The 10809-nt window shown below is 34.2% G+C and overlaps 1 long non-coding RNA gene across 1 annotated transcript in view; it reads right to left on the reverse strand.

The window, feature by feature from the left end:
- The window catches only part of LOC125096751 (uncharacterized), a 63247-nt gene extending 53683 nt beyond the window's left edge, over positions 1-9564 (reverse strand). Inside the window, exon 1 of the long non-coding RNA XR_007126380.1 lies at positions 9471-9564. This is a non-coding gene — a long non-coding RNA (uncharacterized LOC125096751). The remainder of the gene's footprint in view (positions 1-9470) is intronic.
- Positions 9565-10809: the final 1245 nt, after the last annotated feature.

Genomic DNA, 10809 nt, shown 5'->3' on the forward strand with positions numbered 1-10809 from the left:
GTTGATTAAAGGGCTTAATTATAATAAAGTGCAACTGAACTAGAAGAGTACACAAAACTATATAAACTCAGATGAAGAACAAAATATTAAATAATTATGAAAGGTATAAAATGTATGAAATAGAAAAAGTTTACCTAAGAAAGGATCAAAATTCTTAAGTCAATGAACATAAAAAGACTCAAGCTTCAATATATTAAACAATTCTGAATTTCTGTATGATGACATAGAGGAATTTGAAATAAACAGGTAATAATCTGGAAAAAACATTACCACTATATTACAAAAATGAGGGGATAAAGGAGGGATAGCTGCATAAATTCACTAAATATTTTCATTTCTTTAAAAGGTACACTCATTATCTTTACTTACTTTCTGTATATATAAATAGATTCTTAGAAATTTATAGTTTTGAGTTCATTTTTTATTTTACTTTATTCATTTGTGTGTGTGTGTGTGAGAGGGAGAGAGAGAGAGAGAGAGAGGGAGAGAGAGCTCACAAGCAGAGGGAGAGGCAGGTAGAGGGAGAACCAGGCTCCCTCCTGAGCAGGGAGCCTGATGCAGGACTGGATCCCAGGACTTTGGGATCATGACCTGAGCCAAAGGCAGACACTTAAATGACTGAGCCACCCAGGCAGTCCTGAGTTTATTTTTTAAATATCTGCTATGTAAAAAAATGTTAGCCCCGAGGCAGACAGAAATTTTACCTAAAATTTTTAATCCTCGTGTTCTTAAGAAAGGTAACTTGATAGATAATTGAGGTAGGAGGGGTCATAGGCCAAAAAATGAAAGTACAGGGGCGCCTGGGTGGCTCAGTGGGTTAAAGCCTCTGCCTTCGGCTCAGGTCATGATCCCAGGGTCCTGGGATCGAGTCCCACATTGAGCTCTCTGCTCCACAGGGAGCCTGCTTCCCTTCCTCTCTCTCTCTGACTGCCTCTCTGCCTACTTGTGATCTGTCTGTCAAATAAGTAAATAAAATCTTTAAAAAAAAAATGAAAGTACACTAATATATATATAAAACATTGATCTGCAGAAGTAAATAGGATAGTTCAATATAAGACAACTGGATGTAATGTTGTTTATTGTTCTCGTATGTTTTAAGATTTATAATACCCAGTGTGAGTGAGGATGTCAGGAGACTTCTATTCTCATACCCCATTAGAGTATAATTTGGAGGATGCTATTTGGAAAATGATGTCAGATTCTGTCAGAGTTAAAAGCTGTACTTATTTTCTTCCAGCTCTTCTACGTTTAGGAATGTGTCCAGTAGAAATAGTTGTTGCAGATGCCTGGGTGGCTCCGTGAGGTAAGCATCTGCCTTCAGCTCAAGTCCTGATCCCAGGGTGCTGGGATCCAGCCCTGCATCGGGCTCTCTGCTCAGCAGAGAGCCTGCTTCTCCCTCTCCCTCTGCTGCTCCCCTCCTGCTTGTGCCCTCACTAGCTCTATCAAATAAATAAAGTCTTAAAAAAAAAAAAAGACAAAGAAAAAGAAATAGTTGTTGCTAAAAAAAAAAAAAAGAAAGAAAGAAAGAAAGAAAAGAAAAGAAACATTTGTTGCTCATACTAACAGAAAAAAATATACCCAAGATAAGTGTACTTTCTGGAAGAAAGATTTAATACATACTAATTTCTGCCAATTACTAGCTATGTAAACTTGAACAAGCACTTAACCTGTTTATATCCCAGTTTTCTTTTCTGAAAGATGAGTTAATATAAATATTAATGAGAGGAAGCTCTCATATGTTTATATTAATATTAAATAAGTTAATATATGTAAAATATTTCACACTTTTTAGTGTTTTGCAAATCCTATGTAGAGCTAAGCCAGCTTTACCCATAAACATATGGACAACGTGGAGGGAATGATAGAGCAACATGATGGAGGGAAACTGGTCACAAAAGAGCTAATGTACCAGAGGTGACCATGTGCCTCGACCCGCAGTATATTTTGGGATCTTCTCATTACAGAAGTGTAGCTTTTCCTTTAGTAAAATTACCTTTCGGTTTTCATGTTTGTTTATATATGTATGTTTTGCCAGTCAGTGGATACAATTTTAAAAATCAAACTGTTAAACTGTAGCTTCTTCTCAGCAGGAAAACAGAGCTATGGATAAAAGTGAACTTGAATTTTTAACTCCGTGCATTTTAAGTTCTTTATTTTTTTAATAAGACCTTTTTAAATAATATAAAAACAATGAAAAGAATATTATAGAATAACATACTAATTGTACAATTATCCAGAATTTTATAGAATACATCTAATTTTTTTTTTAGAACACATCTAATTTTTATATGAACCATGTAAGTTATAGGCAATGTGTGCGTTTGTTTGTTTTTAACTAATGAGGATGTGGAGAATCAGAGATTAAACTATTTAAAATTATTCTGAGAATATATGTTTTGCACTGAGACATAAGCCTGGGTCACTGAATTTGGGTCTCATCTTCTTTTACTATGCACTAAATTTAAATTTCCTTCCAATTAACCACGTGTTCTTAACTTGGTGTTAAATGTCATTTATGAGGGTCTGTACCTAGTCTCATTTTGTGATAATGTCTTCATTTTCATTATCTAATAATTTATTAGGACATCTTTGTTCAATTTTCATTTCCTACTTGGTACTGTCCTACATCCTAAGAATTCAGACCTAAGTATTAGTATTAGTACTTCTCAAGAGGCTGGGCCTCTGACAGCTCAATAAACTATCAGCCCTAAATTGATAGATGCAATGTTACATATGTCTCTACTAACATTATTATGATTCCAAATGATCCAAGTTTCAAAATTCCTTTAAAAAAAAAACACATAAGATTGAATTGGTAAAAGGAAGAAATGGCATCAATAAGCCTAAACTAAGGAAAATTGCTTAGAACATTTTGAAAACACACATTTCTTTTCCCCTACCATTGAAGCATTCTGCTAACGCTGGACCTTTCTGGAGAACCAACAAATGACATTAGTGCTTCATTTAAAAATCAATATCCATGTTCACTTTATGAATTTCAATGGTTTTTAGGTACAGGTCTCTCAAAAAGCTCATTCCTTAGATGTGCTCTTGAAGATAGTGCTGACAGGTGGAACTGAGCGATCAACACCTACCGACACAATGTCTGATCTTATTTTAAGTATTTAGTTTATTCCTGATATTTTTGTGAGACTATCATTCATATTTCCTTAGTAGGGGTAAAAAGAAATATGTTCAATGAAGTAATAGCATAGATAATTGTTTAAAACTGCTGAGAAGACTTGGACAGGAGTACTTTTTGCACAAATTGATTTCTATATGTTTTTATTTTTTTAAAACTTTACACCTTTGTGGATGTATGTGAAGAAATAGGATAGAAATTCTTAGAAATATATATTAATTTGTTTAGGGCTTGCTATGTACAAAGTGCCTTATAAGAGGTTAATTCCTGGAGGTGAGAAAGAAAACACTCTTTTCTCTTTCATGGGGACTTGCACTGGGAGAGAATTATGTATCCTCATATTATACAAAAGAAGAGAAAGCAGAGAACAAAAAAGTGGTATGTGTTAACCAGAAATTGTTCTGCTATTTCTGATTTTCACTTAGTTCATTCCATACCAGTCACTGTTGTGAAAGTAAGTATTGGCTCATTACATTTGGAACTATTAAGAAAGTTATTAACATTCTATGACATAACGTGGGGAAGTATATTTGAAGCTTTTTAAAATTTGCAGCTTTGGGCCAACATCAGAAGAGTTTACACTTCTCATACTCATCTAAAATCTAAAGAAGGCTTATATGCTTCCACGAGGATCATATTATTAAATTCAGGAAATGATTTCTCCTCAAAGTCACAGCAGTACAATTAGATGAAATGCATAGGAATGTGTTCTGAGACCTCTCAGCCTCACCAGTAATCCAATCACTGAACAGTATGCAAATGACCTAACAGGAATACAAACAAACTACAAGAGCAACTAATTTCCATTTCTATTACTGCTTAATGAGATTGTGCTGTAATTTTAAGGCAGTGGAAACCTCCAGGAAGGGTGTGTTTTTTTTTTCCTTCTTCTTCATTTATTTTTGCTTTATTGCAACTACTTCCACCAATCAGACCGAGTGAGAAATTATTGCCTTATCTGATTCCACGACTACAAAATGTTCCTAAAATAAGTTTTTCTCCTTATGAATGTGTTTTGAAGTTTGCTAACATAAGAATTAAAAGTAAATGTGGCCATAACAATCTTGATTTTCTTCAGTGTACTTGTAAGTGTGATATTTCATAATCTACACTCTATAAGACCTTCTTGTTCTATATCCTATCACTTAGCCTGTCAACCATTTTAATATTAAAATACCTTCCAGAGAAAGGTAATTCCTACTTCCTAGGCATTGAAATCCACTGTGTAGAAAAGTTGTTTCCAGGTTGTTTTAGTTAAGGCTAGTACAGGGCACAATTATGAAAATCACTGAACATTTTAAATGAAAGGACATTTAGAAATTATTTTCCACTCACTGTATTTCTCCTTCATTCTAAAAATAAGATGTTAAAAGTTTAAAATTATCTACCCGGGGGCGCCTGGGTGGCTCAGTGGGTTAAGCCGCTGCCTTCGGCTCAGGTCATGATCTCGGAGTCCTGGGATCGAGCCCCGCATCGGGCTCTCTGCTCTCTCGGGGAGCCTGCTTCCTCCTCTCTCTCTGCCTGCCTCTCTACCTGCTTGTGATCTCTCTGTCAAAAAAATAATAATAAAAATAAAAATAAAAAATAAAATAAAATTATCTACCCAATGGTTCAGAGAGCGGCTGATGGAGCTACCTATCATGTCTCCTGACTTGGAGTTAATTAGGTTTGCATTTCTGTTTTGTTCTCTAACTTCATTCTTCCTTTCCTTGCATTATGACTCCATAGTATTAATAGTTACTAGACTTAAATATTTAATCTCTATAATTTATGCTATATGAATTGTGCTTAGTGCTTTTTCTATTTTTCATCTTTAAAACAGCCAGTGGAATAGGTACAATTATTTACCCCTTTTTATAGATAATACAGTCTGGAATGTTTAAGTGACTTTCCTAAAGTTGTGCAGTAACTGATGTTATCAAGAAAATAAACACATATCTGTATGACTCAAGGCCAAAGGTTTTAAGCACAACTGGAAATTACTCCAGTAATATTCTGTGTGCTTACATTTCTCTCTCTTCTGGATCCAGATATTTCACTTTACTGTAAGGTTCACCCAAAACTAACTTTCAAAAGTACTTTTATTAACTAATTCACCCTAAGGAATGATGAATCATGGTAACAATGTCTTTGGTACCAATGGTAACAATTGTCTTTCTGGGGATATTTGATTTTTATCAAAGGGACAATGTTATAAGCCAAAAATTTAAAATTGTAGTGTTAGAAATTCACCCTTCAGTGACTGGTTATTAAAAAAAAAAAGACTGAGGGTCAAGAGAATCTTTGTTGTGTCCTTGATTTATTGCCTCCTATGGAGTATGATGAAAAGACACTAAGTTTTAGAAATATAGTTTATTTCTAACTCTGACTTCAAACTCATTCATTGGAGGATTTGGGGAAGCTTACTTTATATTTTTGAGTCTCAATTTTCTTTGGAAAAAATTTGGACATAATAATACCCGATGCATAGAATTATTAAATTGTTATTTTATAACCATTTCATTAATTGAATGGGGAGATTAGGGATACTACGAATAACTTAATTTTCAAAATTTAAAGGGATTCCTTTTTACGTAAGTTGTAGATTCTTTGACTAGGAGACAACTAGGTGATCCCTATGGTCTAGTGATGTTGAAATTTTTCCTCCACGGTGATTTGATGATGTAGTGGGACTGTAAGATGGTTAGTGGGTCTGGAATGGCTCTCTCATCTCCATCCACAAATCACTCAATTAATCTCCAATTTTATATTATACATGTATTTCATTCTTACATTAGATTTCACTTTCAGAATGAAACCCATGGAGGGGCAACTGGGTGGCTCAGTGGGTTAAAGCCTCTGCCTTCGGCTCAGGTCATGATGGGATCGAGCCCTGCATCGGGCGCTGTGCTAGGCAGGGAGCCTCCTTCTCTTCCTTACTTTCTGCCTGCCTCTCTGCCTGCCTCTCTGCCTGCTTGTGATCTCTGTCTGTCAAATAAATGAATAAAATCTTAAAAAAAAAAAAAAAGAATGAAACCCATGGCTAAAAATAACTTGAAATTCATTGATTTTTTTAAAAAGATTTTATTTGTTTATTTGACAGAGATCACAAGTAGGCAGAGAGGCAGGCAGAGAGAGAGGAGGAAGCAGGCTCCCCGCAGAGCAGAGAGCCTGATGCGGCCGATCCCAGGACCCTGAGACCAGGACCCGAGCTGAAGGCAGAGGCTTAACCCACTGAGCCACCCAGCTGCCCCTTGAAATTCATTGATTTTGTACAAATCCTTTACAGGTAAGCAAAATACTTAATAATTTTCTATACTCTATAATTATTATTATAGAGTATATTATAATTATACTCTATTGTACAAAATACATGTCTCAACAAAACTGTTCAAATCAGTCTATGTTATTTGTTTTGTAACCATGTTTTTTGTATAAGATATTTTATAAAAACCTATTCTCTTCAATATTGTTTAAAATGTGTTAAGTTCAGTACATGGTTTTGTAAACTCCAAGAAATACATATATCTTTTTTTTCTCACAATAATATATATATTTTTATCTTAAAAAAAAAAAAAACTCTCAAAAATATCTAATAGCCATTCATGATTTTCACTCACACAGCCATTTTAATCTTTCTACCTGAAGTGGCTTACTGTATTTTAATTACTGTTTATTTGAAAAAGAGTAACTTTTTCTTTATAAGCTTTTCATAGTTCTGATTCTAAATACTATATTCACACTCATGATTTAGATTGTTTTTGTCCAAATATATTAACATAATAATTTACATTAAATCCACAGAATCTAACCAATTTCAGTTTTAACTGAGTCAGCATTATACAATATTAATTTGGCTTTTAATAATATACTAAGAACATTATGAAAACTTTAAATCAACTATAGGTTATTCTAATACTACATGAAATATTAATTATAAGTTTGTTATTAAAATATTTAGGTGGAACAATGAAGAATTTTTGTTGTATGACAGAGTATCCATGCTTAGAAATTTTTGTTAGAAAAAGTTATATAGGGGCGCCTGGGTGGCTCTGTAGGTTAAAGCATCTGCCTTCGGCTCAGGTCTCGGTCCTGGGGTCCTGGGATCAAGCCCCACATCGGGCTCTCTGCTCAGCAGGGAGCCTGTGTCCCTTCCTCTCTCTCTGCCTGCATCTCTGCCTGCTTGTGATCTCTGTCAAATAAATAAAATCTTTAAAAAAAGAGTTATATAAAATTCTGATTTTGTGTTTATTGCTATCTTTTCAGTTATGCTTTCATGAAATATACAATATCCTTAGGTAATATATTAACTTTTCCTTATTTTCTTTATATTCTTACATTTTGCTGCATGTAATTTTCTGTGCCTCATAATTTATGTTCAACAGTTATTCTAATATTCATCCATGCTCATTAAGGCAACTGTAGGATTCCCTTATACCACAATGTACATTCACTTGTCAGTGTATACTGGGATTCTGTTCAGTGTTTTACCATAAACAAATAGTGAAATGTTCAGTGCTCATCTGTATGTATTTATACATGTTTGCAGACATGCATGTACAAAATTTTGCTAGTTATATACCTCGAAATAGAATTGATGGCTCAGAGGATAGACAAATCTCAAACAAAAAAGGTAAATTGTCTTCCAAAGTTCTTATATCAATTTCAATTAACACCAACAGTGCACAAAGGTTTCTGAAGTACTACGTTCTTCCAATCTATCTATGCCTTCATTTTTATCTATCTGGTAGATCATAAAATAATATCTCACTGTGGTTTTCTGCTCCCTTGATTATTATGAGATAGAACATCCTTTCTAATGTTTTGGGGCTATATTTATTTCTTCTATTAAATTTATCTTTGTATCTCTTGATCACTTTATATTAATTTGAACTTTAAAATTTTGTATAGAGAAGTTATATATCCTGGATAGTATTCCTTTGTCAATTAGAAGTGTTATAATTTCTTTGTCTTAGTTTATAAATTTCCCTCCTTATTCTTTAAATTGTTATCATTTGAGGAATACAAGTTAACTTCCATTCCTAATATACAAAGGCATTTTACAATGAGTAGATGCTGACTTTTATCATGCATTTATTCTTATTCTTTATCATGCAATTATTCTTAACATTCTTAAGATGTTTTACATATTTTCTCCCTTTAATCTGTTATACTTTCTGTTTTAGGGTTCTTCTGAGAAGCAGAAGGAGAAAGAGAAAGGTAAATATTTACATATATAACATCTATCTGTCTGGAGAGCTTTTTAAGGAATTGGCTTATCTGACTGTGGAGGATGCACACTGGAGACCCACGGAAAAGCTGATGTTGCAGCTCCAAACCAAGGCAGTCTGCTGGCAAAATTCCCTCTTCCTTGAAAGAGTATTATGGACTTTAATTGATTGGATCAGGGCATACCCAGTTAGGATTACAACATATGAATTTTGAAGGGGTACAATTCAGCCTCAAACACTTCCCATATGTTTCTGGAGTAAACGAAACTAAGTCATATTTATATGAATATTTATATCACATAGTTTATATAAAATGTGTATAGGTATATATATGTGTGTGTGTGAATACGGGGTATAATACGACAGTATAACATTGTAATTGAGAACAAAGAGCCTAATTGCCTGGTTTTGCATCTAAGATCCACCACTTATGACATGTGATTTACAGATTGATAGCTTTTAGAATAAGATTTAGTATATGCTAACTACTCAGAGTATTTTCTAGGAAGTTGATAAGAGTGAGAACGTATTTATAAATTCGTGTATTTGAGATTTTTTGCATTATTTTGTCCACAATATTGATCTGAATGGTAGACAAAATAATGGCCACCCCAAAATGTTCATATCCTAATGCCTGGAGCCTGTAAATATGTTCTGTTATGTGGCAAAGGAGAATTAAGGTAGCAAATACAATTAAGGTTGCTAAGCAGCTGATGTTAAATTAGGGAGATAATACTGGATTATCCAGGTGGACCCAATGTAATCGCAATGGTCCTTAGATGTGGAAGAGGGAGGCAAAAGACCCAGGGTGTTGTGGTATAAGAGGGACTCAACCATATGGTGCTGGCTTTGAAAACGGGAAGGGCAGGTGTGCCGGGAAAGTGTATAACTACTAGAAGCTGAAAAGGAGGAGAACATGGAATTTCCTGTAGAACTTCCTGTAGAGAATAAAGCTCTTGATTTTAGCTCAGTGAGACCTATTTTGGACTTGTGACCTCAAATCTATAAAATAATTAGTTTTCTTTTAAACCACTAAATTTTTGGAACTTATTACAGCAGTCTTAGAAGACCATTGCAGATTTCCAAACTTCAAAGTGGAATGCTCCTATACCAAATACCTGAAAATGTGGAGGTAGCTTTGAAGTCGGCCAGTGAGCAAAGGCTATGTATATTAACGAACAAGGCTGAGACAGCCTTGAACAGGTGAGTAGAAATAAGAATGTTAACCATTCGGCTGGTGAAGACTCAGAGGAAGTGAGGACATGGTAGAGAAAACCTTACTGACATCATGTTTCAGATTATAACTCATAAATACATACCACATCAGTTTTGGCATCATAGAATTGCCATCTAGTTAAGGAAAAATGTGTTCACAGAACTTTCAGGGAGTGGAATAGGTGATGTATGGGTTTACAGGGTAAAAAATAAATGTCAATTTAAGTGCATGTTAGATCATTTTTGCTTCACTGATTAGCACAGTAAGATATCACACCATGTTAGTGCAACAAGAGTTGCCAACCAGTCCTCATCTTGCAGGATGTTACCTATGACCCAAATCCCCTTCTCTAGCTTCTCCATTTTTCTGCTATTCCTTTAACCATAACTAAACTATGTATCTTTCTTTACATTCTTCAGCATAATTACAATAGTTCCTTTAAAATCCTTACCTGCTAATTCCATTGATAATATCAAGCACAACATAGGATGTAGGACTACATTATTTCTGTTCTATTTGCCTGAGACATTAGGACTTTAAGCCTGTACCAAGACCACCTTTGGAGTACCTTGTTGTGTCATGTCTCCCTCAAATTTCCACCAGGCTTTTTAAAGGACACTTTAAAAATATGGACATTTTAACATATTTAAATAATTTTTCACTGATTATAATTGTTTTTTCTTTGCACAGATTCTTTTTTTGGCACATGAAATGTACAGAGGTGTGTCATGACTAATACTGGTATGGACAATCAAAGCAACCATACAAAGTAATAGAAATTTCACATGACTTATGATTTATAATTTTAGCATGGGATAATTTGGATGATATATTTCATAATTTACTTAACTATTTTCACATTCTTTTGGCAGATCTACCATATTTCCTCTATTTAAAAAAATAAATTCTGCCCTTTCCTGGGAGGGCAGGGAGGAAATATGAATTTTGCTATTTCTGTGTTTGATCTCACCCTCTCCTTTAAATAAGCTCTTTCAAAAGGATCTTATTTTAATTACAAGAAAGGTGGCCTTGAGAGCTAGCCTTGATGAAAACAAAACAAGCAAACCCAAAATCCAAAAGTAGCAAATAAACTCAGCAGAAATAAAGCTATTCAGATATCTGTAATCAAAATAACCAAATAACTATTTTCCATTTTCAACATTATTCTTTTTAGGATTTGACACTTTCAGAAGACACATTTTTTTTTTTTCTGGCAAATTTTACCTATTACTTTCTAGAAG

This window comes from Lutra lutra, chromosome 4 (assembly GCF_902655055.1).
Source record: "Lutra lutra chromosome 4, mLutLut1.2, whole genome shotgun sequence".
In the NCBI taxonomy this organism is placed as follows: Eukaryota; Metazoa; Chordata; class Mammalia; order Carnivora; family Mustelidae; genus Lutra; species Lutra lutra.